The sequence below is a fragment of the Plecotus auritus genome, assembly GCF_963455305.1.
Source record: "Plecotus auritus genome assembly, chromosome: 2".
Classification (NCBI taxonomy): domain Eukaryota; kingdom Metazoa; phylum Chordata; class Mammalia; order Chiroptera; family Vespertilionidae; genus Plecotus; species Plecotus auritus.
In genome coordinates, this window is record NC_137771.1 from 86,454,111 (window position 1) to 86,472,619 (window position 18,509).

General features: G+C 41.5%; 1 protein-coding gene across 11 annotated transcripts in view; it reads right to left on the reverse strand.

The window, feature by feature from the left end:
- Positions 1-18,509, reverse strand: part of PHACTR1 (phosphatase and actin regulator 1) — a gene marked incomplete at its 5' end in the record, with an annotated part of 573,950 nt that overhangs the window by 156,554 nt on the left and 398,887 nt on the right. The window lies entirely within an intron of this gene.

The window sequence follows — 18,509 nt, forward strand, 5'->3', positions numbered from 1 at the left end:
TATACTAATAATAGCCTAGGTGGTCATCACGCCCTCACACCGTGATGCTCTCACACCGTCACAATCCCACAACCCATCACCAAGAGGCTGCGTGCGCAGCGGGCCCGTGTGGGTGGGCAGGGACTTGATGCTGTGTGTACGGCGTGGAGGGAGGGCCCGGAGGCCGCTCGCTCTGCATGGCCAGGCCTGGGGGTCCCATGGCCCTTCGCAGTGCGGAGGCGAGACCCCTGGCTCTGGCCTACCTCTTTGGGACAATCCATCGAGGAGCCCTGGATGGGTGGACGGGGCCTACCTCTCTGGGGTGATCAATTGTGGGGCTCCTGCACTGAGAGGGCACAGGCCAGGCTGGGGAACAACTCCCTGAGTGCACGAATTTCGTGCATCAGGCCTCTACTTTATTTAATATATGTTAACTCATTAATCTTGAACTCATGGCCAACTTCATTGTAATTGTGCCTGAAAGAAGCTTATTGAACACATACAGGGTATCCCCCAAAATGTGTACACACTTAGCTGATAGCTCAATTGATGCTTCTTTCTTTTTCATATTTCACCCATTGAAATTAATAATTATTCAAAGTGTGTATACATTTTTGGGGGACACCTTGTGTATTTCCTCTATAGCACATCACAGCCTTCCCACACTAAGGAACACTAGATAGACATCAGCATGATGCCTGGCCAATTTAACCAGAGAAGCCTCCAACGGAAAGCACTACAATATGAAAAAAACTGCAAAATAAAGAGTGCAAAAGCACCCTTATACCCTGTGGGAGTGAAACAAGAAGGCAGATTATTGCCTTGTTTGACCTCAGCTGGAAAGGTGCGCTGCTCTATACGTGACACAAACATCATCACAAAAGCACCATGATTTTGGAATTACAAATAAATTTTAGTGAGTAGGTAAATTCATAAATATGAAATCTGTGAATAGTGATCAACTCTATTCTCATTACAAATGAAGCCATTAGGGATGATCAAATGGCCCTAAAACATTTACTCCAGTACTTGATTACAGGAATATGACTGGGAAAGAATCATGCCTTTTTGGAAAGATGAGGCCTGAATCTACAGCCACATAAACATTAACAAATTGCATTTCCTCAGATGCAGGGGCACTTACTCATAAATAGATATCATGCTTGTGCAAAAATGTGCAAGTCCTGCAGTGGTAGTGAAGGTTGCAAAGGAGAGATTAGAATGGGACCAATGCCTTACACAGCAAGTGTGTTCAGCTGGCAGGAGGGAAATTCCGCAGGAATTGTTTGTTGGGCACAGAACTTAAACCACTGCTTCAGTAAAAACTGGTCAGTTGTCTAGGACTGTGCTGCCTACCTGCGGCTATTAAAGTTAAGTTAATGAAAACAAAATAAAAATTAAATTTCAGCTCATCAGTATTAGCCACGTTTCAAGTGCTCAGTAGTCACATGTGGCTGGGGGGCCACTGTATTGAATGACACAGAGAGGTGAAGGATTTGTTAACTGATGGGCCTTAGGCAGAGACCCCTCTGTCTTGGGGAGGACCCCAAACTGTCTGCATCTGGAAGTCTTTGTGTGGCCTGAACATGCTCCCTGGTTAGTCCTCCGGTCTCCTGCTTGGGGAACATAAGCCTTGGCCCCTGGCATTGCTTGGGCCTGGGGAGGGGGAGAAGAGGCGGTCCCATCACAGGTCCGTATAAGCCATGCATCTTCCATTATGGTGCCTCTCTACCCCAGTACGTCTGGCCCATGTGGCCATAGTCACTTTGGTTCAACCACCCCAAAGATTAAACTCCATTTCTTTCACTATAGTTGGGGCGTGGCAGTTGCTTTTCTGTATGAGATAAAGGAGGGAAACTGGGATCTATCTAATTGCTTCTTCTATGATCTTTCGAGGCCCACCTTCTCCAGTCCCATCTGCACCCCTGTCTTGGGAACTTCCTGAAACTTCTGGCTCCTGCTCGTCTGGGTAATGCAGCAGGACAGTCCAGCCGAGGCCTCCCCACGGCCAGCAGCCAGTCATGGCCTTTCTCTGTTCAGCTCAGTCCATTCAGCTGCTTTCCAGCTTTGAACGTCTGTTTGATTTTCTCACTGTTGTCTTCTTTGCCATTCTCTTTGTCCTGGTGGCCCACGCCTCTCCCCCGCTTTGATATCATTCACTGGTGTTTCAGGAGGGTGTGATGACAGTCCCGTGATCAATCCACCGTGTTACTGTGCTGCCTGCAGTTACTAGTAGCATTTCAAGATTTGGGTCTTGTCGTGAAATGAACTGAATGCTTGTGACCCCCATTCCCCAAATTCATGTGTTGAAGCCCTATCTCCAATGTGATGGTATGTGGAGATGGGGCCTCTGGGAGGTGATTAGGTTTAGAAGAAGCCATGACTATGGGGTCTCCACGATGGAATTACTGTCCTTCCGAGAAGAGTGCCATGTGAGGACACTCCAAGGAAACACTGCCTGCAAGCCAGGAAGAGGGCTCTTCTCAGAACCCAACCCTGATCACAGACTCCAGAACTGTGAGAAATAAATGTCTGTTCTTTATGCTACCCAGTCTGTGGTATTTTGTTATGGCAGCTCAAGCTAACACAAATTCCTGTCTTTAATTAAAAGGCCTTTATATGTATATATGGACTAAGAATAAAACAATATTGGCCTAAGAATAAAAACGATTTGAACGTGAATAGTGGTACAATGCACATAGGTAAGGGGATACTATTGAACTGACCAAGCAATAGAGCATAATGAGCCTGTGCATTGCACCACACTGACTACTGCACATGTGTGCTTCAATGTCCCCAAATAATTTCATTTTCCAAGGCACATGCATAATGATTTAATTGATTCATTTAAGAAAGAAAAGGGAAACATGTTTCAACCACTTTTAATGACCTGAACCCCAGGAACACCAGTGTGCAGGGAACCCCACACTATGGGAAGGTATGCTGTGTGGGTCTTGCAAGTCGGTTGGAGATGCAGGCCTACCCCAGCATTAAACCTTGAGGTCCCAGCGGTCTGCTGGGGAGAGGGAGACCAGCACAGACACTAGAGCACTACTCATGAGCCAGCACTCGTGGTTCAACCCCCAAGGCCCCTTGCATCTTTTTGATGAGGGTCTTACCAGCCTCCTGGATACTGGGAGCATTCTGTTTCCTTGGGTGGTGTGAACATGGGAGGGGAGGATCTGTCCCCTGCTGAGCTCTGGATGGCAAGTTCTCTTGCCCCTTTGAGACTGGGCTGTCACCTTCATCTGCATACCAGCAATTTGAACCACTGCCCCTCAGGGCTGTTTGAGCCCCGCCCTGCCTTCAGACTGGCCAATGTGATGGCCTGAATGCACGGGATGTCTGCTTGGCCTGGGACACAGGGGAAGAAGGGGCGTGATGGGGCCAGCCTTTGTAGTAACATATACAAACACAGCTCATAATTATATTCTTGATTTCAACTTGTTTTCTTTTGCCTGTTTGAGAGGGATGGTTATAGACACTGGCACTCATCAAAATTTCCGATTAACAACAAAACACCCCACCCATCCCCATCGCCCTTCATATCAGCCTGGACAGATATCTACCAATTGGACGGAGCATATTAATATCATTCCTTTTCCCCAGCAGGGGGAACATCAGCTGTAGGATCTAAACTTAAGTGGCCTTCCAGCTCTCATTTCAAGAGACACACAGCTACTATCAGCCTGTAAACGTTTATGCTTTGCACCCGGGTGAGAGAATGACCCATGGCCAGTGGTTGGCACACTGCGGCTCGCAAGCCGCGGTTTGCTGCTCTGTTGACTAATGAGTTTGCCGACCACTGAGCCATGCTGTTAAGCTTCTCTCTCCTCTTGTCCTTCATTTCTTATTCCTGGGACAACCTCATTCAGTGCTCACTGTTTTCCTCATTGTAAGGCTATGCAGATTTGGGTTCCCTGGACTTTTAAAAATGTTCCCACTACTAAAGCTGATCCCTCAGGAGCTCAGCTGTAATTTGGCCACTGGGAGAGGAAAAAGGCAATAAAGTTGCCTTTTAAGTCACTTTCATACCCAGGAGCTGGGTATAGCCTGAGCTGGCTTCAGGTGAAATTAAGTAAGAAAGGTTTGTCTTCAGCATCTAAACTGCTTATTCTTTCACTTTTTAAGGATCCCTTTCCCCTTCAAAGTTCTGGAAGCCACATTGCTTAGGAAGTTTGCTAGATTCTTAATCCTTATGTTACTTCTTCAAAAATTCATCCCATGAACCATTTCCCCAGAAGCCCAAACTTCATCTCTGTCTTTTAGGTTGCCTGCTAATTAAACAAAATAAAACAAAGCAGACACCGAATACGTGTTACCATCTACTGAATATTGTGGGGCAGTGTGTAGTTTCACAGGTAGAAACCCTTGTTATTTTTAACGAGGATATGCCCTTCCTTGATTTTAGAGAGGAGGGGAGGGAGAGGGGAAGTGGGAGGGAGAGATAGGTAGAGAAACATCAGGACACACCCCGACCAGGGATCAAATCTGAAACCTGGGTGTGTGCCCTGACTGGGAATTGAACCCGCCACCCTTTGGTATATAAGATGATGCTCCAACCAACTGAGCCACACTAGCCAGGGCCCTTATTATTTTTTAAAGGACTAAAGACAATGAATGACCTTAACTGTCAAAGTTAATCTAATGATGGAAACATCAGGCTAGGTGGGGTAAATGGTCCTTCCAGCGGCCCTAAATTCATACCACATGCTCTCTAGGAAATAGTTCCTAAAAGTACCTTCCAATTTTCAGAAGATAACTTCTTCTTAAAAATTAGACAGGTATAAGAAAGATTTTATGTGTGTAAAAGTAGAGAGATTATTACAATGAAGCCCCATCCTCCATTTTCAGTTGTCACAATAATTCTTGTAAGTTTGATGAATAAGTTAGTCCATCTCTAGAATGAAAGTCCCGTATGGACTTTATATATATAGATGTGGGACAGGTTCACCTAGAATTATTTTTATACTACCAGAGAACTGTTTGGTTGAAAACCTGTATATCTCTTACTACTACTTGAAGCTGTCAGGATGTCTTAACCTGCAAGCACCATGCTGATGTACACTTGTGTTTTTAAAGCTTTATTTCTTTTGACAAATACAAAGGTCTTGTCAGACCAGGTGTGATAACACTTTTTCCTTCAGGAGAATTACATTTCATTTAATTACAGACACAAGCTGAATATGTATTGGGGGGTTAATTAGTAATAGGTTCTGCAACCCCAATTAAAAATAACTCTTGAAAACACAGGGCACCTAGATGTAAATAACAAAGTCCTCATGTACTGAAACTCTTAAGAATGATCTAAATCATTATTAGATTGTTTCCTATTTAGAAAATTCTGGCAAGTATTCCGACACAGAAATGAGTCCTTACTGAAGGTGGTGGCTGAAGGGCTTAGGGATGGACTGCTCCGATACCACACAGAGGCAATGCCAAAATCACATCATCAATACATGACATGCCATAACGCTACCTATAATTTTCCTTACAGAGCCTTGTTTATGTGAATACATATAGACATAGATATATTATACATATATAGACATACACATATCTATATAAGCACACAAAGCATTCCTTTGAGGGGTGTGCAGAATCAAGTGCCATAAAGACATACCTAGGAGTGTGTGAGGTGTGTGTGTGTGTGTGTGTGTGTGTGTGTGTGTGTGTGTATGTGGTGGGGGGAACTTTTCTCAGTCCCACCTTTAGCCAGTTGTTTGGCCTTAGAGAGATCACTTTATGTTGAGTTGAGTAGTAGTAAGAGATATACAGATTTTTCAACCAAACAGTTCTCTGGTAGTATAAAAATAATTCTGGGTGAAACCTGTCCCACATCATTGTTGAATCTAACTGTAAGACTGAAAGAGGAACAAGCCTACATTAAGATCCTAGACAGTTCTCTCATCTATAAAATGAGGGCATTGGCCCAAACTTAGGAGGACAGTTAGCTTAGTTGAGCATTCTGGTCCTGGAGTCAGATAGACCAGTCTGAATTCCAGTTTTATCTTTAGTCACTGGGCAATCATATATCATTTTCTAAAAACTTCTCTAAGCCTCAGTTTTCTTATATGTAAAGTAGGTGTAAGAATAGTGCCTTCCTCACAGGCATAGCTATGGAGGTTCCTTGAGAATAATGTATGTATGAGATTTATTTAGCTCCGTGTATGGGATATGCTAAGTGCTCAGTAAATGCTAATTGTTATTATAGAGATGATGGTTTAGATTTACAGCTTTCGGAGGATGAGCTGTTAGTTTAGAGCAGGCGTTTCAGCCTCAGCACTACTGACATTCTGAGCCAGATCCCCTTTGTTGTGGGGCTGTGTGTTGCAGGATGTTTAGCAAGATCCTTGGCCTCTCTCCACCAGATGCCAGCAGCACTGTCACACACCTCCACCATCTCCTCAAACTGTGACAACTAACTGTGTCTCCAGATTTTGCCAAATGTCCCCTGGGGGACAAATATTCCCCAGTTGAGAACACCTGAGCTAGAGATATTAGGTTCTAGCTCTAAACCTGAAGATTACTGATTCTTAAATTTATCATGTGACAAAATGTCTTCTTGTATGTGTATGTTTTTAATACTTTTATTATTTTTTCTTTTTTTTAATTAAATTTACTGGGGTGACATCCTATATAATAAAAGGGTAATATGCAAATTGACCGAACAGTGGAATGACCGGTTGCTATGATGCACACTGACCACCAGGGGGCAGACGCTCAATGCAGGAACTGCCCCCTGGTGGTGAGCACCACCACTCAGCCACAAGCCGGGCTGAGGGCTGGCGAGTGTGGCACAGCTGCAGTGGTGGTGGCGGTAGCGGGAGCCTCTCCTACCTCTGCAGCAGTGCTAAGGATGTCTGACTGCGGGTTAGTCCTGCTCTCCCTAAGCTGTCAGGTCAGTCAGACATCCCCCGAGGGCTCCCAGACTGCTAAAGGGCACAGGCCAGGCTGAGGGACTCCCCGCCCCCCCCCCCCCGCCCCTCACCCCCCCCCCCCCCCCCCGCACACGTGTGCGCGCACACACATGGATGTCGTGCACTGGGCTTCTAGTTAGTTAATAAAATTATAAAGGGTTCAGGTGTACAATTCTATAATACATCATCTGTACACTGTATTGTGAGTTCACCACTACAAGTCAAGTCTAGTTCCATCATCATTTATCCCCTCTTTACCCTCTTCTACCTCCCCCATGCCCTTTCTCCTTTGGTAATCACCATACTGTTGTCTCAATACTTTCAGTACCTTTTTTTTTTTTAATTTTAAAAATTGATTTCAGAGAGGAAGGGAGAGGGAGAGAGAGAGAGAGATAGAAACATCAATGATGAGAGAGAATCACTGATCTGCTGCCTCCTGCATGCCCCACACTGGGGATGGAGCTGGAAACCTGGGCATGTGCCCTGACTGGGAATTGAACCATGACCGCTAGCCTGGCAATACTTTTGATATCTTGATATTCTCATCCTCTAAAGGAATAACATTTCCCAGGAGGAAGGAGATTTAACTGGATTCCTCAGACCAAGTCAGAAAGAAGCATCGGAACCTGGAAAGACCAAGCAGTTATTCCTGTGGATTTACCAAGAACAAGGACTCTAGGGATGAACTCAGACCAATGCTCTCCCCGCTCTGGAGACTTCAATTCTAAGAGATCTCAAGGGAACATGGAGTTTTGGGGAAGAAAAGAACTGTAGTCTTTTCTGTTCTTGCGGCAACCCCTGAGAGCAGCTGGAACAGCTCCTGGCAGAGGGAGGACCTGCCCCTGGAAGGCTGGGAGGTGGGGGCAGGGCAGCCCACTCGATGGACCCGACACCAGTGCCTGGCACACAGCCACTTTCAGGATCAGCAATCTGGGCTGTGCATGGCTGGTAGTGTAATATTTTTGCAGATCTTTGTGTTTCCATTTTGAATTTTCTTAATATTTTATTTTTCTAAGATAAACAGAGTTGTATTGCTTTTTATCCAGTTGGAACCTGGTTTTAGACACTCATAGCTCATCTTGCTCAACACGTTATTTCTAATAACGAATCTTAGAGTTTTTTGTGTGATTTTTAAAACATAAACTCTCATATAATTAAATACTGAGAGTTTGTTTATCTTCTTCCAGTCCTCATTATATATCTATATATCTATATATCTATATCTCTCTATCTCTATCTCTATCTCTATCTCTATCTCTATCTCTATCTATATCTCTATGCCCAGCGACCATTATGGCAGAATGACCAGAAAAACCAGAACAACTGGTGGCTGTGACGCACACTGTGGCAGCCAACCAGCCTGATCTGGGCCCTGATCGGGCCCCCCAACCCCAACCCTTGGCTGGCCCCACCCCCAATCAGCCCCCAATACCCCTAAATCACTGCCTGGATCCCTGGTGCATGTACATTTAGTGAAAGCACAAGAAAATAATTATCAGTCCCTTCTGTCCCTGACCAGAGTCTCCAGAGGGTTCTGCTAATCCTGCAGCCAAGGTGTGGAATTCTCCCTGCATGGCCCGCAGCCCCAGGAGACCTTCCAAGTTAGCCAAAAAGGTGACCTAAGCATTAAAGGGATGGTGGCCCTTTGCTGAGGAATGTAGAGAGGCTGGGTGGGGATTTTGTGAAATTTCAATGCCTTGCAGATTGGGTGAACTTTCTTTTTTTTTTTTTTTTTTTAAATATATTTTATTGATATTTCACAGAGAGGAAGGGAGAGGGATAGAGAGCTAGAAACATCGATGAGAGAGAAACATCGATTAGCTGCCTCCCGCACACCCCCCACTGGGGATGTGCCCGCAACCAAGGTACATGCCCTTGACCGGAATCGAACCCGGGACCTTTCAGTCCGCAGGCCGATGCTCTGTCCACTGAGCCAAACCGGTTTCGGCCAGATTGGGTGAACTTTCAATCTCTCTTTAAAAGGGGTGGCGAAGAGGACCCACAGGCTGCCAGGAGCAACAGCGAAGAGTAGGCACATTCAAAAACAGAAAAAGTTTAAAACAAACAGACATGAAGATCATATTGGGAAACTGAGGGCAGAGTCCCAGGAAGAATGCAAAAATCATTAAAGGGCCATCATCCATCTTGATATATGTTTGCAAACAACACATAAACAACTTCATCTCATGGCACGTTAAATGCAAAACAGTTCTGTTGTGAGTTTTCTTTTGGCCATCCTTAAAGTATAATTAGATCCAGCTGGGGGAAAAGCTATAGCTTCCAGCATTAGACCCCATGGCCGGCCCCACCTGATGGGCCCCCATCGGGGTGGGCCAGCCAGACCCCACCCGTGCACGAATTCATGCACCAGGTGTCTAGTTTTAATATAATTTTCTTGACTCAATACACTGGCGAAGGCCACTGGTTACAATGGTGAAACAGAAGCCTGAATAATGGGCATCCTTGTCTTGTTCCTGATTTTAAATACTTCTTAACATTTTAGCATTAAAAATGATGCTTGCTCCTGTATTTTTTGTTTTATTTGCTTTTGTTTTTGCTGTTGTCAGTAGGAACCTCTCTTTCTATTTCCAATGTTTCTGTTGTTGTTAATTCTGAGTAGGTGTTAAATTTGATAATATAATTTTTCTGTTACTAAAATGATCATATGTATTTTTTCTTATAATGTTTACAATATGAACTGAGGCCAACAGAATGAGGGAGGGATGTCCCTTCCTTATCCTTTCTCTGGCAGAGTCAGCTCAGGTTGTAATGATCTGTTCTTGAAAGTCTGGTAAAACTTGCTTTGAAACCTCTGACATAGTTTTTGTTGAAATAATTTTATCTATTGATTCAATTAGTTAATGGTTACAGATTTATTCACATTTCTAAGTCTTCTTAGATCAGTTTTGATTATCTTTTTGGAATATGAATTTTATTTTAAATTTTAAATTTATCTACATTCAGGTGTGCATTGCTCTACATAAAGTTGTATATCTTACTAAATTTTATAACTTTGTCCTCTTTTTCATGTCTAATATCATTGATATGCCTTTTTTACTTTTTCTCTTGATCTCTTCACCAGGTGTTTCTATGTATTGATCCTCTGTATTGTATACTTTCCTATTTTATTACTCTCTTATCTCTGTATCTCTTAAATCTTTTATTTTCTCTGAAGTCATTCTTTTGTTCTTTGCTTAGTTTGTTAACTTGGATATTTTAATTTTTGCTCTTTTCCCTCTGAATACTTAAGGCTGTGAATTTAACTGTATTCCACAAGTTTTAATATGTAGTGTTTAAATTATGTTCTGCTCTAAATATTGTTTTTTTTTAATATATTTTTATTGATTTCAGAGAGGAAGGGAGAGGGAGAGAGAGATAGAAACATCAATGATGAGAGAGAATCATTGATCGGCTGCCTCCTGCACGCCCCACACCGGGGCATGTGCCCTTGACTGGAATCAAACCCAGGACCCTTCAGTTCGCAGGCTAACGCTCTATCCACTGAGCCACTGCTCTAAATATTGTAAATTTCCATTGTAATATACTAGTATTCTTTGGCCCAGGAGCGAGTAGATGTATATTTTCAAGTTTCACACATAGCAGGAATTTTAAAATTTATCTTTTTGCTGCTGCCTTTGATCAGTATTTGCTTTACTGAAAACCTTACTTTAGCTCTGCCTTTCTGCTCAACAAGTTCCGCTCAGGTGTCAGCAGAAGGCTTTTGTTTTTTGCCTTCTCATTGCAGTGGTTGCTTTATGTTGGGAAGGGAGCTCACATTTTCTGTCACTTCCTGAAAGCTCAACAATGCACTATAAAATGACTTATCCAAGACTAGTCATTTTGTAGAAGGAATGCACTCCAGAGAATCAAGTCCATAATACAGCTGGAAGTGGAAATCTCAAGGCCTCACTCTTAAATGTAAGCTCATAGCCAATGATCACCTGGAATTTGAGGAGACACTTCTATATGAAAGAGGGGCACCATGGTAAAGAAAACAAAAAATGGTTTTGTGAGAAATAGATAATATAAAGAACAACAAAAAATGCCGTATACAGTTCTTTTAGTACAGATTCTCTGCTATAGAAAAGGAGCAGAGAATAAGAGCTCTTGAAAGTCAACAATGAGTACCAAAATGCATAAAGCCATATGTGTATGGGTTAGAACAGAAAGTATTCCAGAAATTAGAATAAAAGGCAAAAGACAGAAAAATAGAGAATAAAGATAAAGAATCACTCAATGAAATTTAACATCTGACTGACAAAATTTCCAGGATGAGAGATCAGAGAAAGTCAAAAGAAGTAGTCTCAAAAGAAATAATAAAAGGAAATTTCTCAGAGCTAAAAGAATAAGGACCTTCAGATTGAAAAGGTCTGCCAGATGCCAGTCACAGTGAATGTCAATGTGCACAAGTATGAGATTCTAGAACATCAAGGGTAAAGAGAACATCCCCAGATATTCCAAAAAAGTAAACGGTTGGATCCAAAGGAATAGAAATCAGAATGTACCCAACTTCTCAAAAACCACTCAAGACAACAATAACATCAAATTTTTATAAAAAATTATTTAATGCTTGAAATTCTATATTCAAACAATGTGTGAGGTTCTTTATAAATTACTGGAGAATATGCTGCAGAAATAAAAAGGAGTAAAGATGTGGGATCCAGAAAAAAAAGGGGGGTTTCATGCAGAGAATATGAAAAAAAAAAAGCGTCCTGATGGCAAAACGGCAGGTCTAGAGAGTAAACAGCCCACACTTAAACAGGAAGATGAAAGTGATGGGTTCTCACAGACACAATAATGTAAACACTGCTTCCTGATTTAACTACAGCTGTATATCGAGAGGACAGAGGAAGAAGGATAGGCTGGAGAAAGAGTCTACCTAAAAGAGTAGAAAGTAAAAAGTAAACATCTGAAACCAATAAATGAAATAGTAGCATTATAGGCCCCAATTTAGAAATCTAAGAGTTGAAACTGGTTTCCTTTGAACAACAGGACTAGAAGGATGAGGTATGGAACACAGGATAGCTGTTTTCATTGTAGAAATATTTCCCTTATTAATATTTTAAAACATGTACATATTTTAAATTGATGGAATTTAAATAAACACATGTAAATGGCCAACAGGGTTATGCAATTCAAGCACAACAATAACAAAACTAACTTTCAGATGAATGACATTCCAACAATAAGATATCAATTTTTTACTTAAAGATTAAAAACCTTTAAAATATCTAGTACTAGCAAGGTCACAGTGATATGCATGCCCTCAGATAGTAATGCTACGTTTACGTGAAAATAATCTTTCTGGATGGTAACTTGGTAATTTTGACACCATTGTAATTAATTAGTTATCAATTACAGTAAAGGAGCAAAGGGAAGGGCCAGATATTATAGGCATGCCATTTGGGCAGCTCTGGCAGGAAGCCGCAGAGTTACACTCCCCAGGGGTCCAGCCAAGGAAAGATAGACACATGCCCAGTGTAGTTGGGGGGACTAGCAAAGGTGCTTGCTGTCAGTCACACTTGGGAACAGAGGTCATTGGCCAGAATGGGTGGGGCCACTGCAAGTATGTGACGATTTGAGATATTTAATCCCCTAAACAAAGGAGTTCTCCCTCTTGCGCTCTTGATGCTCTTGGAATTCTTGTTGCAGGGGGCACCCATTCTTGGCTCCCCTGCATTCGCTCACATCGACCATGGCCACGTGGATCTCCCACACAATGGACTAATGGACTGCAACTAACCTGATGCTGAACTGGACCCAGCTGCAACATGGAACAGAAACACTGGACCATGGCTTTGCTTTTAGCTCTACTGAAACCCCAGTCATACTTCTTCCAGGACTGAATGAAAAGAAATGAGACTTTGGAAACCCAGGAATGTAATTCCACACAAATAAAAATCTCTCATCCTCCCCTGTGAGTCTCAGGAAATTCTTTTTCTTGAGTTATCATAAGGACTCCACCCCCAGCACTCAGTGGGGAAAGGGATACCACAACTCCCCCAATAACAATTTGTGCCAGATAAATAGCTACTCTCTTTGACACAGCAATTTCATTTTAGGCTGTGGAAAGGATAAAAAATTAGACATTAATATTAATGCACTGCAACTGGGGTGGATGTTCTTATGTAAATTATGGAGGATTCTTATGTATGTGATGGTATATCCATTCAAAAAATCTCCTCCAGTCATTCAAAGAATTACTATAGTTTATTGTTTTAAGATTTCTTTTTGAATATATTTTTATTGATTTCAGAGAGGAAGGGAGAGGTAGAGAGAGATAGAAACATCAATGATGAGAGAGAATCATTGATTGGCTGCCTCTTGCACGCCCCCTACTGGGGACGAGCCCACAATCCAGACATGTGCCCTTGGCTGGAATCGAACCTGGGACTCTTCAGTCCACAGGCCGATGCTCTATCCACTGAGCCAAACCAGCTAGGGCAGTGGTCGGCAAACTCTTTAGTCAACAGAGCCAAATATCAACAGTACAACGACTGAAATTTCTTTTGAGAGCCAAATTTTTTAAACTTAAACTTCTTCTAACGCCACTTCTTCAAAATAGACTCGTCCAGGCCGTGGTATTTTGTGGAAGAGCCACACTCAAGGGGCCAAAGAGCCGCATGTGGCTCGCCAGCCGCAGTATGCCGAACACTGAGCTAAGGCGTTTTAAGATTCTTATATTGTACATAAAGTGGCATAATATTATATAAAGGTAGACAGTGATAAAGATGAATATAGTAAATCCCAGAGCTACAAAAAAATAAAATAAGGAAATATAGCTTATAAGCAAAAAAAAAAAGAAAACTCAATCCAAAAGAAGGAAATAGAATAGAGAACAGATGGGGCAAGTGGGACATAGGAAGAATAGTAGATTAAATCCAATCATATTGATAACTCCATTAAAATAACTAATTAAAATACGGAGACATATATATGCTATCTACTACAAACAAAACACCCTTTAAATATAAACACACAGATTGGTTAAAAGTAAAAGGATGAAAGAAAGATATATTATTTAGACACTAATAGGAAGCTGGAATAGCTACATTAACACCAGACAAAAGAGCCTTCATGACAAGGAATAGTGCCAGATATAAAAAATGCTAGGACACTCTGATATGAGTCAATTTTTGATGAAGACACATATGACAATCCCAATCAATAGGGTTTCAAAATAACTCATCAAAAACTGAGAGTATGGAAGAGAAATAGACAAATTTATAATTATACTTGGAAATTCCAATACTCCTTTTGTAGTTGCTAGAAAAGTAAATAAAAACATAGTAAGTGTATGCAATGTTGACCAATAGTATCTACCAGCTTAATCTAATTGTCATATATGGGATACTTTAAAGAAAAATGCAAAATACACATATATTTCAAGGACACTTGAAACACTAAGATATTCTATATGCTGGGCTATAAAATAAGGCCCAATGAATGTAAAACAGCTGAAATCATACTGTGTTCTGTGACTACAATGAAATTAAATTAGAATGCAAAAACAAAAATATTTTTATATAATTAAATATTACAAAATTAGTACTACTATACATAATTGATGGGTCCAAGAAGAAATCATAAGAGAAATTAGAAAATATTTTATAGATAATAATGAAAATATAGCCTATCAAGTTTGTGGGATGCAGTTGAAACAGTACTTAAAGGGGAAACTCACTTTAAAAGAAATAAATCCACATATGATAAGTGTTAGTGAGGATGTAGAGAAAAGGGAACCCTTGTACACTGTTGGTGGAGATGCAGATTGGTGTAGCCACTATGAAAAACAGTTGGAAGTTTCCTTAAAAAAATTAAAAATGGATCTGCCTTTTTTATTTTTTTTTAATGACCCAGTAATTCTACTTCTGGGGTTTTATCTAAATCCCAAAACACTAATATGCACCCATATGTTCATTGCAGTATTATTTATAATAGTCAAAATATGGGAACAACCCAAGTGCCCTTCAATAGATGAGTGGATAAAAAAAGCTGTAGTACATATATACAGTGGAATATTTCTCAGCCATAAAAAAAGAATGAAATCTTACCATTTGTGACAGGATGGCCAAGAGGGTATTGTGCTCAGTGAAATAAGTCAGTCAGAAAAAGACAAATACCATATGATTTCATTTACATGTGGAATCCAAAGAACAAAATAAATGAACAAACAAAAGAAAATTAAACAAATGGGACTATATCGAAAACGTTTCTGCACAGCAAAGGAAACCATCAATAAAATGAAAAAACAACCTACTAAATGGGAGAACATATTTGCCATTGATACTTGTGGTAAGGGGTTAATATCCAAAATTTAAAAAGAACTCATACTACTCAACACTCAAAACCCCCTAACAATCCAATGAAACAAATTTGTTTTTAATCAAATGTTTGTAGCTTTTTTCTATTAATCTGAATTAATAAAGCTTACTAAGATTAAGTTGTTATATATTATTTGTGTATTAGAAAAACATCTAATATTTTAAAGTAAACAAGGAGTTCAAATGCTTCTTGTTCAATTACCATGCCCCCTCCCTGAAAGAATTAAACACACATATGATTCTTCTATATAATAAACAAAACATTTGCTTTAAGAAACATTTTTATGAAAGAAAAAAAATACTGATGAATTGCCAGAGACTTCAGGGGACTAAAAAGAAATATCAACTCAATTCATCTTCAGGTCCTAGATAGAATTCAGGAAAGAAAAAAGACATTAATGGAAAAACAAGTGAAAGTTGAATAAAGTCTGTAGTTTATTTGAATATGGTATCATTGTTAATAACCTGTCCTTGATCATGCACTATGGTTGTGGAAGATGCCAACACTAGAGGAGCAAGTATCTATAATAATAAAAGCATAATATGCTAATTAGACCAGACATCCTTCTGGATGTCCTTCCCGACGTCCTTCCTTCCTTCAAAGCCGCAGCGGGGGCTGAGGCAGAGGTGGTGGCAGGTTGGGGGCCAGGATCAAGGCCCTTGCACGATTTTCATGCATCGAGCCTCTAGTAGGATATAAGGTGGCTTTGTGCTATTTTTGCTACTTTTCTGTAAGTCTAAAATTAACTCATAATCTATTCCATATTAACATTTTTACATTTTTAAAAAGTAGTTTGCTTTGGAAAGAGAAAAGTTCATTTTAAAAAGCCACTACAAGGTGAGGTCGAGATAGTGGTATATAAATTGCCACTATGGCCTCCCACAGCCACCTAAAAATTACAACTAATATACAGAACAATCATCATTTGGAACCACCTGAAATCGATCTGAATGGAAGGCCTACTACTAGGGAATTAAAGAAGAAGCACATTGAGACTGGTAGGAGAGGCAGAGATGCTGGGTGGAATCATGGACTGGCTGGTTCCACTCCCACATGTGGCAGTTTAAAATTGGGAGGGATATCTTGGCTATGGAGGTTTTTCTGAGGAGTGAGGGGCCCCAGCTCCAAACCAGGCCCCTAGGCCAGGACAGAAGTACCAGGTAGAGAGGTGTCCACAACTTCTGGCTGTAAAAACCAACAGAGATTGTGGCTGAGTGACACAGAAGCTACTGGCCCTAGGCAGTGCCTCTTAAAGGACCCACAGGGACTTACTCAGACTCATTCTCTCTGAGCTCCAGTGCTGGGGCAGCAGCTTGAAAGGAACCAGGGATGTTCGGGGAGGAACTAACTTGCCTGGAATTAGGGTGAGCGCTTGAGGGGCAGCTTTCTCCCAGACAGAGGTGCTGGCAGAGGCCTTTGTTCCTTTGCTGAGCCCTCCCTGCCACACAGCTGACAGGCTGGGCCATATCTGAGTCTCCATCAACCTGGTTCACACTTTTCACCTCACCCTGGTGATTCCCTGAGACCCTGCCTCTCCCTACTTGCAGGCTCATCCAAGCTGTTTCCAGTGGCTTTTGATACAGCTGGCCTCACCTGCCTCATGCTTCAGACTTTCCTAAAATCTCTCAAACAAGCAACAGCTGGCCTCAGCATGCCCTGTAACTCTCAAGAAGCAGCTGTAAGTCTGGCACTAGTGGCAGCCTGCCTTGGTTCACAGCTTGGCCTCTCCTGGGCACCTCCAAGCCCAACACAAGTAGCAGCCAAGTGCAGATGGCTTTGTAGCTCATGCTGGGTGGCCCCAAGCAGGGCATAGGCAGTGGTTGACTCTGCACCTCCCAGGAGGCTCTGGAGCCAGTGGTCAGCTTCAGATCATGCCAGATTACAACCCTACCATCTCCACGAATGACACACTTAAGGTACCGACTCAGTGAGCACCAAAGCCCCACTGAAGCAAGTCCTGCTCCATAGGGTTGGCTCCTGCACAGCAGCTCTTCCACTGTAGTCACAGGCGATTCTCACAACCAGTTGGCCTGGGGGTCAGTCCCTCCCAGTGATGCCAACATTAACCAAGGCTCAGCTACAGTAGGACACTGCACACAGATCACACAGAGGTACACCTGGAATGACCAGTTCAAGTGACTGGGGAGGCTGAGCCATTGGACCACATAGGAGACCTCCTACACAAGGCCACTCTACCAGGTCCAAAAGACACAGCAGATCTACCTAATACATAGAAACAAACACAGGGAAACAACCAAAATGCAGAGACAAAAAAACATGTTACAAATGAAAGAGTAGGAGAAATCTCCATAAAAAGAATGAAATGAAATAAAATGGAAGCAAGAAAACTACCAGATACAGAGTTCAAAAAATGGTTATAAGGATGCTCAAGGATCTTACTGAGAACTTCAAGGATCTTAGTGAGAACTTCAAGGAACTTGGTGTAAACATCAACAACATAGAAAAGGACAGGTCAGAAATGAAGGATACACTAACTAAAACGAAGAATAATTTACAGGGAATCAACAGTAGAGTAGAGGATGCCAAGAATCAAATCAAGAGTTTGGAATTTAAGGAAGCAAAAAAACACCTAATCAGAACAGCATAAAGAAAAAAGAATCCAAAAATATGAAGATAGGGTAAGATACTTCAAGCATACCAACATTCACATTGGGGGGTGTCGGAAGGAGACGAGAGGGAGCAAGAAGTTGAAAACCTATTTGAAAAAATAATGACAGAAAACTTACCTTACCTGGGAAAGAAATAGACACACTAGTCTAGGAAGGACAGAGTCCCAAACAAGATGAACACAAAGAGGCCTAAACCAAGGCACATCATACTTAAAATGCCAAAGGTTAAAGAAAAAGAGAGAATCTTTAAAAAAATGTTTTTATTGATTTTTAGAGAAAGGAAGGGAGAGGAATAGAGAGATAAGAACATCCATGAGAGAGAAACATTATCAATCATCTGCCTCCTGCATGTCCCCTACTGTTCCAATATGCCACGGTTGAGGTATTATAGATTTCCCTCAGTCAGGGCACATACAAGAATCAATCAATGTATGCATAAATAAATGAAACAACAAATAGATGTCTCTCTCTCTCTTTCCCTTCCTCTCTCTCTAAAATATAAATAAATAAAAATTTTTAAGAAAGAAGCTACTATAGGTATGGGGGTGTCAGTGAAATAATGGTAGTCTTGCAAATTGTAACACCTGTTTTGTTTTTACATATATTTTCTTATTATAAAAGTGATGCCCTAGCCAGTTTGGCTCAGTGGATAGAC